Genomic DNA, 12,849 nt, shown 5'->3' with positions numbered 1-12,849 from the left:
CCAAAGCGCTCGTACAAAGATAATGCTGTGCTGGCAAATTCAGCGCAAAACATTGAAGCATGAGCCTAGAAATAAGTTCCTTGGTTTTGCTACTTACAAGGAATTGTCTGGAGGGGGGAAGTTAAATGTTGTGTATCTTTTAGCAATGCTAAATCTGTTCGCAGTGACTGGAAGCTAAAGAGAGGGGAGGAAAAAGGAAGGTAAATATTGGGATGTCTAAAGTGCAGGCAAAGGCAAGCAAAGCCTCAGCTTTGTTTTCTTGCACACGTGGATTTGCTTGGAAACACTGTTTACAACACGTAATTCCTCCAAAGATAGGTCCTGTTCTGCCTCCAGAGACTGGAAACCCCAAAAAGTGGAATCATTCACTATTCTCTTAAGAAAAGGCTCCAGCATCTGCAACATTTACATTAGAAGGCAATGGAGAGAGACCCCGGCCTGGCAAGAATCCCATCAAACATCCATGCTCCAATTCCCTGGGTTGTCATCTCCTGCATGCAACACTGCTTGGGTTTGCAGCAGATTTCACTGCAGCTCTCAGCTGATCTTGGGAAATTGGGAAAGGCTGAGGAAAAAAAACCCAAACCCCAAAACAACTGTCAGAAGGAAACTGAATCATCCAAAACTCCCAACCCTGTGAAGGGTGAACGGCAGCTCCGGTTTTCCCTAAAGGCTTTCCTCAAACAGCTTTAGGAGCCAAGAATCATTCAGGGGTTTTAGATTTCCTCAGATGAATGTTTTAAAGGCCATTCCTCCAGTAGAAGATACTTTGAATGAAGACTTCAGAGCTCCCTCTGAAAGAAGAGGGAACTTCAACTACCCAGCACCTCGATCCCGGACCCTTCCCACCCTCAGTGGGTTCCAGTTTGAGCCATGGGTACAACTGAACAGAGTGGTTTCAATAAGCTTCACTGAATTTAAGTACCATTAATGCAAGAATGCCCAAGTACTCCATTATTGCTCGCTGGCTCAAAGGAAGGAGGAAGGATACTCTGAAGTTCCACCAGGTGGGTTGCACTGAGCACTCCGGCTCAGACTTCAAGCATTGCTCTGATAATAGTCTTACCAAAACGCTGAATGGGTCCAGCCAGCCAGAACTTAGTTAGAAAGCACGTGCAATGACTTCCAGCACCCACTTTGCTGTATTCTTTGCCCATCTGAGGGTTTCCAATTCTTTCTTAAGCTATTTTTCCTTCACCCATGAGGTTAAGGAGGAGAGAGAAGCTGGTTAATCACAGCTAGAACGTGGCTGCGCACAGGCTGACTGCAAATGCGCACTTACAGCTTGAGGCAGAAACCTCTCACTTTGGCATCTTGGGCATCGTATGTAACAAACAGACAATTCACCTTTTCACACCCATCGAGGTAACGTTGCTTCCACAGCCAAGATCTTATTCCGAGCGGTTTTCCCAGCTCTGTGTCAGGCTGCTCACGCAGAGCAAGAGGAGACATTTCATGTGTTAAATTAAAGCCAGCAACAGTGGGTTACAACTTATAAAACAGGAATAGTGAAATATCAGAAGCTGACAGTTGTTTCTGACCTAGTTTTAACTGGAGAACAGTCAAAGAGCCGAAAAGACTGAGGCGAGGCTGAAGGTGCTGAAATTCCAGTACTGGAGCTTGAAGTGCTGGGGAACAGGATTAGAGCAGAAGCCCTCAGACATTCAAACGACCGACGGAGCTTCCCAGGGAACAAGGAACTGAAGGTTCAAGAGCTTTAGTCCAATGTCAAGTGACCCCTCGGGGAGGAGGGAGGTGAGGGTTTAAGCAAGACAGGGATGAAGTAACAGGCGTTGCAGGCCACTCCTCACCATCACGCTGAATGGTGGCTATGGGGCAGCGAGAGGCCAAGGCTGGGAGGGGGGAACCACGTTCTGAAGGGCAGGAAGAAAGCATTTAAAACACGTATTTTGGAAGTATTTTAGTGGCTTTTCACCCAGGAACCCAAACAGCAGAGAATTCAAACCCTGTCACGGGTGAGCTGCAAGTGCTTGGGTTGGGGAGTGGCTACCAGAGACATGGGGGGGCTGGAGCAAGAAGAGCTCTACTCTGCTGCTCCAACGTACCTCCACATGCTGGCTTTAAGCCTCACTAAGCAGCAGCATGTTGCTGGCCTGACATGTCAAATGCCCTTTGTACCCAGAGCAGCATTTCCAGGTTGTTAAGAAGAAGGGGGGGGGGAAGCTGGTTTCCATGATTCCGAGAGGGATGTTCTGCCTGTTTGCATTTTAGCTCCCAAACCCCACCTGTCAGTAAAAGCAGCCATAAAGCCCCTGAGCAGCGCTGTGAAGGGCAGCTCTGACGGCAACAGCTCTGTTGGCCATTCTTAGCATGGTACTTATCAGCCACGGTAAACAGGAGGGACGATCGGTTAATGAACAACACAACCCCGAGGCTGAACTGGAAAGAGCATTTTCCTCACTGCAATCCTGTCATGAAAATACAGCAGATCTGACCCAGCGAATCTGCTTACCAAAGTCTAATTTATTTTAGGGCATATTAAGACACCAGGGCTGATTCACTTGCTTATGTGCTCATAAGATGGCTTAAAGGAGCTGCTGAAGCATCACTGTGATCCTTATCTTCCACACAGCTTTACTACTTTTCTTGCAAGAGGGAAAAAAAAGCCCATATAGAGCAGCAATTTGGAGATGAGATTGAGGAACCCGTTCAACCATCCCGGAGCACACACACTGCTGAGCCCAGGAAAACAAGCCTGGACCAGTTCTCTCCTTGTGCCCAACTAGATCCTATTGTCACTTACAGGGAAGCGTAATTACTGGGCTGCCACAGTTCTACTTAAGACGATCTTCAGATGTTCCTCAGGGAGCCAGAGCCAGCCCTGCTGGAGGAAGCGATGACAAAACAAAGGCAGCAGAGCCTGGATCCTAAAGGAATCCCAGAGAAATCCGACCACCCCACTCCCCACCAGCCAGATCAACCTCAAAAGCCAAAGCAAGATGCTCAGACGTGGCTTCTTTTGGCCTTCAAGCAAAGATTGGAGCTCCAGACCAGGACTCTGGGTACACAACCCAACAGGGACACCAGTGAGATTTCCTACCAGTTTCACGGGGGGTTAGCGATAAAGTCACCACAAATACCAGGGGTTTTCTATCACCAAGGGAAGACGCCCCCAAGAAATCCAGCTGAAGGCATCGAGCAAGACAACCCCACTCGATTCTCTACGCTCACGTGTTACATACCCTCCGCAGACACCAGCTCCAGGGGAACTTGCTGTCTCGGACACAACAGTGAAGGCAGCTGCTTGGAGAAGACACTCCGAGTTAAAGGAGGTTCTGCCCCTCCTGCAGCGAGAGGCACAGACCCTGCCCTGCTTCACCCACGTCTTTCTGCGCGCTGCCAGCCTGGCTGGGAACCAGCCCGCGCCAAAAATAAAGCGACAAACAGCAGGAGAAAAGAACACACTCTTCTGAGCGGGCAAAACCCCACCTCCCAGAGCAAACACGCTCAGATGCTGCCTCGCTCCCTGCAGGGACACCTGCGAGCGTTCCAGCTCCAGCAAATCCCAAAAATGCCCATCAGAAATGGTCCGATAGGAACAGCAAAGCCATGAAGGGAGCCTGGCCCCAGGGCTGCAGGAAGACTCCCCAGGCCCAAGCCCCAGAGCTTCCATCCACCGAGACAGAGAATCTCTGCTGCCTGCCAGGGTGAGCGGTGGCATTAACCCAACTCCTCCATGCAAAAGCAGTGGTGTGGCCACTGAGCCGGCTCTGAATTGTCTGACCAGAGGTTTTGGTCTAAATATAACAATCCTGCAAGTTCTTGTTAGCCGAAAAGTTTTGCTTCCTTAGCCGAGCCCAGCTGAGGTTAGAATAAAAGTGTGTTTCTTCTGCCGTCAGCGTCCATAAAATTTAGTCTTCATGACAATAAAAGGCCTTTATATGGAGTTAAATGGCCTTAATTGTAAGAGACAGCTAAGGCGCGCACATACGTTAGCTACATCCCCAGTGCAGGCTGCAGAATCCAGCAGGAAGGTCACGGGAACACACCTTACACTGCAACATCAAACCTTCCAGGTAACAAATCTGGTTTTCCTTCATGTTAAGAAACCCAAACTGAAAGTGTTCTGGACTGTAACGCAGTGACCACCACTGTACCATTGTAAGGCATTACGAACAAGGTCCTTAATTAAGTCATAAATGATTTTAGAATCAGGCCTCTAGAAAGCTGTTGGCCATGGGTTTGAGTCACAGCACGTTCCATGTCAACATTTCAAACCCATCCAAGATCTATTTCTAAAGATTAAACAAAAAGCCCTTCCTTAGCAGAGCTGTGTTTGGGGATTCTCCCTCAGCACGGGGCTGCTCCCAGGCTCCAGCCTGGGAGAACTGGTTTGGTACAATACTCCTGCTCGGCTGCATCGCTGTCCTTTAGAAAACCACCCTTTATTTCTGGAGTACAGCCAAGGGTTGGCAGCCACCCATTCGGCGTGTGAGACCATCCCCGAGGTGCACAGGACCCAGGAGCCACGCTCACCTCCTCGGTGGCGATAGGGAACGTGGAGCCCACTGATGCACTTCAGGTCTTCAAGCAGGAAAAGCATGAAGAGCACAAGTACACTGATAACTAAAGGTTCTTTTAATTACTGACTAGAACACAGAGGAGGAAGCAGAGCCATGGACAGGACCACCAGGCTCCCATCAGACCCAGCTGCCCCATGGGCACGCAGAGGGGACGCAGGTGTCACTGACAGCGCTTCTGAACAGGAACTGGGCAGCAGAGCTCCTACGCGCTTCTTAGGAGACTATTTATGGGAGCAGAAGTTGTTAACTCTGTGAGGAGCAGCAGCAGAGGTCATGATTCGGGCTTCAGCCCTGGAAGCATCCACAGGTGCCATCAGCACATGCAAAAACCTATTTTGATGACAGAGGAACGATGGTTTCAGAGCAAAGTCCTGCTCAGCCCAGCCTGCTGCAGCGGCACCAGCAGCACACGCACATGGAGGAACCCTGTGACAGAGGCTGCTCCACTCTCTGACCCGCCTCAACCTCTTCCCAGCTCCAGTCATTTTATAGCAGTTTCATTCTGAATCACAAGTTGACGCCTCGGTTCTGTGCCCGCGTTAAAGCCCCACGAGTCAGGGAGTTACTGAGTTGCTGCGACCTAATGAGGCCACACACCTCGGGCAGTGTCAGACGTGCAGGGAGCAGCTTCAAAGGCCCAGCAGAGCTCATGCTCTCCCTGGGAGCAAGGGCTGCTCCCTCCCCAGGCGGCTGCAGGGAAGGTGAGCCCGGCAGGAGCCGACCCACTCCCTCCCATGGCTCCCAAGGCACCATTTCCGCTTGCCCAAGCTCAGGCTGGGTGGAAAATCTGCTTCCTCGCTACTCCGCCCATGCCGGGCTCCGAACCCTGGATCCGAAAGGAATGGAAGAACTTACACTGAGCTCCCTGCAGAGGTGAAGCCACAGCTCTAGCAACAGCAGCAGCTCAAACACCGGGCAGGACCGGAGCAGAGGGCCGATGCGCAGGCAAGGACACACGGACAAGTTGGAACCGCGGCTCCGGTTCTTTGCACACCAGGGTTTCTTGCTATTCTGAGGCACTTGAGGCTTTTAAATTTCATGGCAGCAAGCTTTACAAGTTAATGATGAGCTGGGAACACTATTTCCTTTCACCGATTTATCCATAATACACTTTACTGTAGAGCAGGAGCTTTGTTTTCAGCACCAAGTGAAGAGTCTCCGCTCAGGTTTAGACACTATTTTCTGCACAAGCCACTGCTTCCTCTGGCTGTTAATGCTGCTGAAGCCTGTCCTACCTGCTGGTCACAGTAAGATTAATGTCATCTGGGTCCGTGTCATTATCAGCTTCTCTGAGCATTGCAGAGAAACTCAGACTTAGCAAACACAGACCAAGCCTCGTGGTCACTGTAAATGCAGCGCCGAGTACCTGCGAGTGCAAGCAAGCTGCTGGCTGAAGCGAAGCACAGTAGTTGCAGCCAATTAAACACTCAACAAATGCTCTTACTTTGTGGATTATCAGGTTCTTTTATTTCTAAAAAGGTGTGCCCATTCATTGTTTCTGGCCTTGACCGCCCATATCGAGACATCTTCCCAGCAGATGTTTCGCAGGGCAAGAACCAGGGAGAGATTTATCTCCAGCCATCAGTGGTTTGTGTTTGCTTTCATCTGCTCATCACCAAATGGCAGAACCCGGCTCATCCCGACACAGACTCTCTCAGAAGAGAGACAAATGGTGGCAAAGGAGCTTAAAAACCCTCACAAGTTCTTCCCTTGGTCCCTTCTTTGTTAGGGATTGGGAAAGACAGAAACAGCCTGTTTGATTTTCTCATAGAAACCAGGAGCCAAAACCAACTGAAATCAGCGCCGGAGCTGGAAAGGTACAACAGAACTCACACAAACATAAAGTCTAGACACTGAAATGTGGAAATATGATTCAAATAACCACAACTGGCACATAATGTATTGATTGCAGCCCATCAGGAACAGGCCCTCAGCGGGTAAGAATAGAGAAGAAAGATTAAATTAGCGTCTTCCACCTCGGTTATAGAAAATATGGATCCTTTGGGTACAGGGATACGGATTCTTCCATCCTGCTGGGCTTCTAAGTAACACATTTGCTCTTGCTAAATAATGACAATTAGCACCAGCTCTCCTGACAGCACTGGTGCTGCAGGACAGAGCTGCCTGGGCCTCAGGTGCTGTTCTTATCAAAGCAATGCCTATCGGCTCAACCACGCAGGTCACCAAATACCCGAGCCAAGTAGTCAAAAGGATGTTTGTACTGATGAAATCTAAATACTACAAAGGTTTAGCAGCTACCTGGCTTCAGGAAGTGTCACTTGCTAAACCCCACCACACATGGACACGAATCTAAAGCACAAAGTCTGTGTCTGCCATGAAAGCCCAGTGGCCTGGTCTGGAATGGGCTGAAGCCAACAGCACAGCTCAAGCCTGTGTTCACAGTGCACAGATTGCCCCTCAGGACACTGTCTCCAGCCTTCTCCCTGTGATTGTCCTGCTTTCCATGCCCAGAGCCTCCCAGGATGCTGCCAGGATCTGCACAGAAGGAGGTGGTGGTGATGGCTGGCCTGAAGAGGCTGAGAAAGAAGTAAAAGATCCTGGTTTTCCATGAAAGCCTTGGGCTAAAGCATTCTCTCCTGCAGAACCAAAGCCATGCAAAGCCCTGCTGCCCAGGGGGAGCGCGGAGGGTTAACTGCCATCAGGCTGTACCACACCAAGGAAGACTCAAGGCGAGTGGAGGGGGGCAGCTAAGTCAAGCGCTGCTCACAAGCAGTGACCTCTTTCGGAGCTGAGCAAATGCTTGTTTCTTTAAATTAAAGAGGCACAAGTCCAAGGTAAAGAAAGGAGAGACCCAGCGCTCGGAGAAGTGTTTTTTCTGGGCTGCCTTTTCACTGCAGCAAAGGATTGGAGTTTAGAAACCTGCTTCCCCAGCGCAGCAGTGACAGACAGCACTGCTCTGCAAACCGGCTGCTCGGGGGGGTCAGCAGGCTCCTGGTTTTATCAATTATTGGGAAACCCCCCTAGCAAAACAACCCACAATCCCCAGTCAAAAGGCAATAGCAGGTTACCCCGGTGTGCAGAAGTTGCCTTACGTGCATGGGATGTTTCCAAGCAACACACGAGCTCCTATAGAAAACTCTTATCAGTAAATCCAAGCTCCTTTCCTGGATAATGCATCTAGGTCAAGCTAAGGCACGTTGAATGCAGAACCTGGGTTTGGTGCTGTCTCCTCCTTATCCACCCTGTATAAAATATTAGCATCGTTCACGTTATCAGGCTTGAAGCTCACTCCAGATAATGGCTCCTCCAGACACAGCATTAACCTTAATTATTCAGAGGTAACTTGAGCTCAACCTTCCTGACATTACAGTGCTGAGCCCAGGACCACTTTCCCCCCAGGTTCTCCTCTCCTTCCCCCAAACCAAGCCAGTGTATGACAGGACTGTGCTCACAAACCAGGGTACCTGGTACAGGCCCCCAGACACACGGTGTCTCTTCCACATCTACCTAAACCCGTGCAGCCACTCCATCCATTCAAATGCATTCTCTTGTGCATGAGCAGCAAAACCACTAAGTCAGCCAAAATGTATTCTTCTCCCATGGATTAGCTGGCACAAATCAGCACAGGAGTGACGCATGCAGTCTGTCCCTTCCCATCTGCAATATGCACAAACCCCAGGGATTTGGAGACGCTGCACAAGTTCATGCTTCCAAGTTACAGGCAGAGCCTAGTTCCAATCGTTTGAGATGTGCAAATTGTTGAGGAGATAACACCTTCCATGCCTAACCTCAAAAGCTTTTTCAAACAGCACTTCCCCTCCCTCACCGGTGATAAAGGCTCTTCTGCTGCCCCAACAGAGCCGGCTCCATGCAAGGGAACTATTTCAACAGCCCCCATCCCTCTGCCAAGCAGCGCTATGACAAAACCCAACTGAACAGGACAGAGCGCTTCAGCCAGGTTCAGGAGAAAACCTGCTGCTGGAGGATCACCCGGCGGCTCCTCGCTGGGAGCTGCGGCCTCGTGGCGAGGAGGGACTCGGGCAGCACGCGCTGCCCAGGGAAGAGGTCACTGGGAGAGAGGCTGCTCCGAGCGGATGTGCCTGCACCCTGCAGACAGCAGCAAACCCCAGCATTACAACAGCTTGCCTTGCTCCCTTTGCTGCTGTTTAAGTGGAATAAGAAACCGACTCTAGAACAGGCTGAAAAAGGAGGAGCGAGGGTTTAGTCTGGCTGGTAATGAAGACAATCACCAGGATCCAGCTGCTGGAGCCACTGATAGGAGTGCCAGAACTCTCCCCTTGCCTATCTTTAACAGAACAACACAACCTCGCCTCAGAAAGAACGTGAAGGGTTAATGTGCAGCCCCGCTGCCCCCAGCACTGCTCCAGAGCAGGAGCTCCTCACAGCCAAACTCAGCTCCTCCACTTAATGCTGGCTACAATTTGCTGATAAGCAGCAGATCAGGTTTGAAGAACAGCACTGAGGATTCTGTCCCAAACTTCCCATGTTCCCTCGGCACGGCACCCATCAGACCTACTTCTCCAGTCTGCTACCACCAGTATAAAAAACCAAGAGCATAATGGGTTTCTAATTTGCCACCGAATCCCATAGCAACTGTACGTCACTTCAGCTGGAAATTACAGACAATTCCTTCCCGTGCAATTTGAAAACTAGAGAGACGAATCTATAATTTGCGCAGATCCAAATGGTACATGGCTGAGAGAAAAAGCTACCCTAAATAATTAAAAAGAAACTGCAACAGGCCAAAACATTCCTCGTGCACAATGTTAAAACGTCTCTTTGTCCCCTTCCTTCACAGGGGAGGTGCCACATTCAGGTCAACATTAAGACCATTTAGCAGGAGTTTAGCAGTTCAGTGTGTTCTGCATATCCTGTCCCATTTCTGCTGATGGGGAGGAGATGTACGTGTACAAAGAGCTTCCTCTCCAGCAGCCTCCTCTGATTCATGCAGTCATGTCACCGACTCATGTTCCCGATGTCGTAAGAGCTTCAATTTTGACGGACTACAGCATCAGTGAATTAATAGGACAGGAAAAAACAGGTTACAGGAAAGGAGGAATGATGCAAAAAGCTTGAAGATAATTCAATGAGGTTTGATTCGAAAGCTGGATTGCTCTTCTCCTCCTGACACCTGCGAGCAGCTTTCAATTCCCAAGTCAGCATGAATGCGCATTACCCTAAAGACCCTGCGACGACAGCAGGGGCTTTCATTTTGTGTTTCGTGCTTTAAACACAGCAAGATGAAGGCAACCTGCTTTAAAAGCCAAGCCTGACAAAGTTCTCTCAATAATCATGATTACCAGGGGCCACTTTTACCCCCACCCTCGAGAAATCACTTCCGACACGGTTGGTTTGAGCACAGAAGGCACGGGGAAGATGACTTGGGAAGCCGCATCTATCAGACCATGGTTCCAAAATGCGGCCAGGTAAGGGAGCACAGGGGCAATGTGCTTTGGTTATCTCAGCTGAGCCCCCAATAAATATTTGTGCATCTGCCAAAGTTCACCAGTGAATCAACCAGTGGCTTCAGTTCAAATCACTCCGTAGAGCAGGGGCAGAGAGGGACAACGGGAGCAGGAGGCACCATTCATCATGCACCGACCAAAGCAGGGATGCTACAACCCTCTTCACATCCTCTTAGAACCATGGGGCTGCCACGAAGCCAGGACCAGGGCTGCTGGGCTGAGCCTGGCCTCCCCCAGCCGTGGTTAGGTCAGCACACAAGCTCCAGGTACCACAGATAGGTGTGCAACTGCAGGCACGCTGCTCTCACACGACGTTCCCCACGCGCTCCTGCACCGCTCCTCACACCGCGGGGAGCTGAACTGCAGCTGTGGAAGTTGGGAAATTCTCAGGTAAGGGCTCCAGGAACAGCCCTAACGCTGTTCACACACCATCAGCACCTCCAGTGTGAGCAGATGGACCTACTGCCAAGTGACCCCCGGGGCTGCCATGGGGTAAGAGCCCTGCTTGCCCAGAAACCCCAGGATGGGAGTGCGAAATGGATGAATGCCACAGATGGGGGCATCCATGGGATTTAGGTGAGGATGGATACAACATCTCGTCATCAAGTGTGGAGGATAGGGTCCAGGATGAAGAATGAAAGAGAAAAACAAGGCAGGGGCATGAGGAGATCCTTTGTACCTCAACATGGATGGCATGAAAGCCAGAAGCCTCTTGCCCCCGGGGCAAAGTCATGCCCTGCTTTTTCTGGGGGGGGGGGGGGGTGGAAGGCCTGCACACACCCCCAAAGGGAATGCAGAAAACTCCAAGCTAACACCAAATTACATTCCTTGAAGACCCAGGAGCTGCTGTGGGCTAACGCTCTGCACTGGCTCCGGTTCACCAGGGCACAGAGTGACCCGGGGCACTGCTCAGCGCTCAGCTGCGGGGCCCAGCGCCCGCTTTCACAACTGCGTGGAAGCAGTTTCAGGGGTAGCGAGTTTCACAAGGAGCAGGCAGGCGACATCTTAAGGTGTCCTCCATGGAGCCAGCGAGCTCCTGGAGAAAGAAATCCTCTCAAGGAGCCAGCAGCCCTGGGACCTGAACCTCTTCGGCAGCAGCTCCACGATCTCTGTACGTTACAGGGAAACAGCTTGCTGAAACACAGAGCTGGGCTTCAATATGTAGACCCTCATCAGGACAGGGACAATTTAGCCAGAGACTCAAGCAGCAGGGACTCAAGACAGCAAAGACCTGGTTGTCCATAGTCCTGCTGCACACATGGTCCAGCTCCACACCAGGAACACGACTGCCCTGGCCCCAGGGACACTCAAACCAAGTGGCAGCTCGCCCGGCCGGGTGATCGCTTTTGGATTGTGTAATCCCCATACATGATTCTGAGCCCAGGAACAAACCCAAGCAACTGAAGACATTACCCTCCTGTTCTGGCAAAGAGACAGAGCCTTGTCGCAGAGATCGCCCCGACGTGCTGCCCTGGTGCCTAAAACAGGTCAGACTGCACATGTTGGGCTGCAGGTAACACAAACAGCAGTATTGGATTCCAGGCCATTATACACATTACACAACCCTGCCGTCAGTTCTACCACATTTAAAACCAAAGCAAGCACCAGAAGCCTTAGCGAATTTTTTCCATTTACCTACTGCAGCCCAGAATTACCCCCGAGCCTGGACAAACACCGGCTCCCAAGGTGAGCTGGAAAGTCACTCCTCGGCCTCGGCGGAGCCGCGCGCTTCAGAGCGAGCAGAGACCTTCAACACGCTGCAGAAACTGTTTATAGAACAAATGCAGAAGGAGCAGATGTGTTTAATAGCCCACTAATTGTTGCGTTATTCACTGTACAAACAAGCGAGCTCCTCTGCCCTTATCCCTTCCTGCCCAGTTAATCACCAGTAGCCTTTGACTACTTCTCTTTTGGGTGGTGGTGAAGGAAGCAAAGTTCATTAGTGGCCGGTGGCCACCAAACAAGCCCCAGACCAGCCTTCATTTAGAAAATAAACACCACTATTCATGTGTGACACAGACTGGGAATAACTTCCCAAAATATGTAACACAGCTGCCTCTGGAGTCTTCCTGCTCTGCCTCCCTCCAAAGAAAATGCTTCTGAATGTATAGGAAAGATGGGTTTTTCCTTTTCCAGAGGGAAAAAAGCTGATAACTCGGGCTCTCCCAGACACTTCTTGCTCCCGATTTCTCCCAATGCTGACAAACACTCATTAAAATCCACGGTGATAAAGCCTGGTCCAGTAATTCCCTTCGTCCTCATACAGAGATTGCCCAATTCGGGGATGTGATGTAACCACCACCCGAAATTAAAAATAGTGTTGTGACAACATATGGTTTATCCTACAGAAGCTGCAGGCAGGACGCTCCTAATGACAAACGGGTTCAGGTGCCAGCTCCCCGGCAAGGTGAGGGGCAGACGCGCTTCCCCGCAGGAAGAAACAGGAATATATCCATCGGGAATGGCCACAGGAAGGGCAGTTTTACACCCCCCCACCCCAGCCAGCGCCAGATGCCGAGTGCTGCCATTATTCTCTATTTACATGACTAAGAAGCGCTCGGGCCCGTGGCAAGGAAAAGAGAACCGGGAATCCCAAATACAGCCCCGGGGGGGGGGGGGGGGCACAACCGGGTGCTGCGGGGAGAGGGACCCCCCCAGTGCGCGATGCCAGCACCGGGGGACACGTCCCCGGGGTGAAACCAGTCCCCCCCGCCCGGCGAACCCGCGTCATGGGCACCGAGGACACACACCCCCCCCGACGTGACACCCCCCCCCCCACCTCAATCCACTTATCGGGGACCGGCGGCGGCTTCCAGTCCCCACCGGGAGGGACACCGAGAGCCCAGCCCCGGCCCCCG

General features: G+C 51.2%; 1 protein-coding gene across 2 annotated transcripts in view; it reads right to left on the bottom strand.

Moving 5' to 3' along the window:
* ELL (elongation factor for RNA polymerase II) overlaps window positions 1-12,849 on the bottom strand; it is a 51,328-nt gene that overhangs the window by 37,787 nt on the left and 692 nt on the right. The gene's annotated exons all lie outside the window — the stretch shown is intronic.

Source organism: Strigops habroptila, chromosome 20 (genome assembly GCF_004027225.2).
Source record: "Strigops habroptila isolate Jane chromosome 20, bStrHab1.2.pri, whole genome shotgun sequence".
Classification (NCBI taxonomy): domain Eukaryota; kingdom Metazoa; phylum Chordata; class Aves; order Psittaciformes; family Psittacidae; genus Strigops; species Strigops habroptila.
The sequence above is the reverse complement of the archived record's forward strand: the minus strand, read 5'-3'. Positions and strand labels throughout refer to the sequence as shown.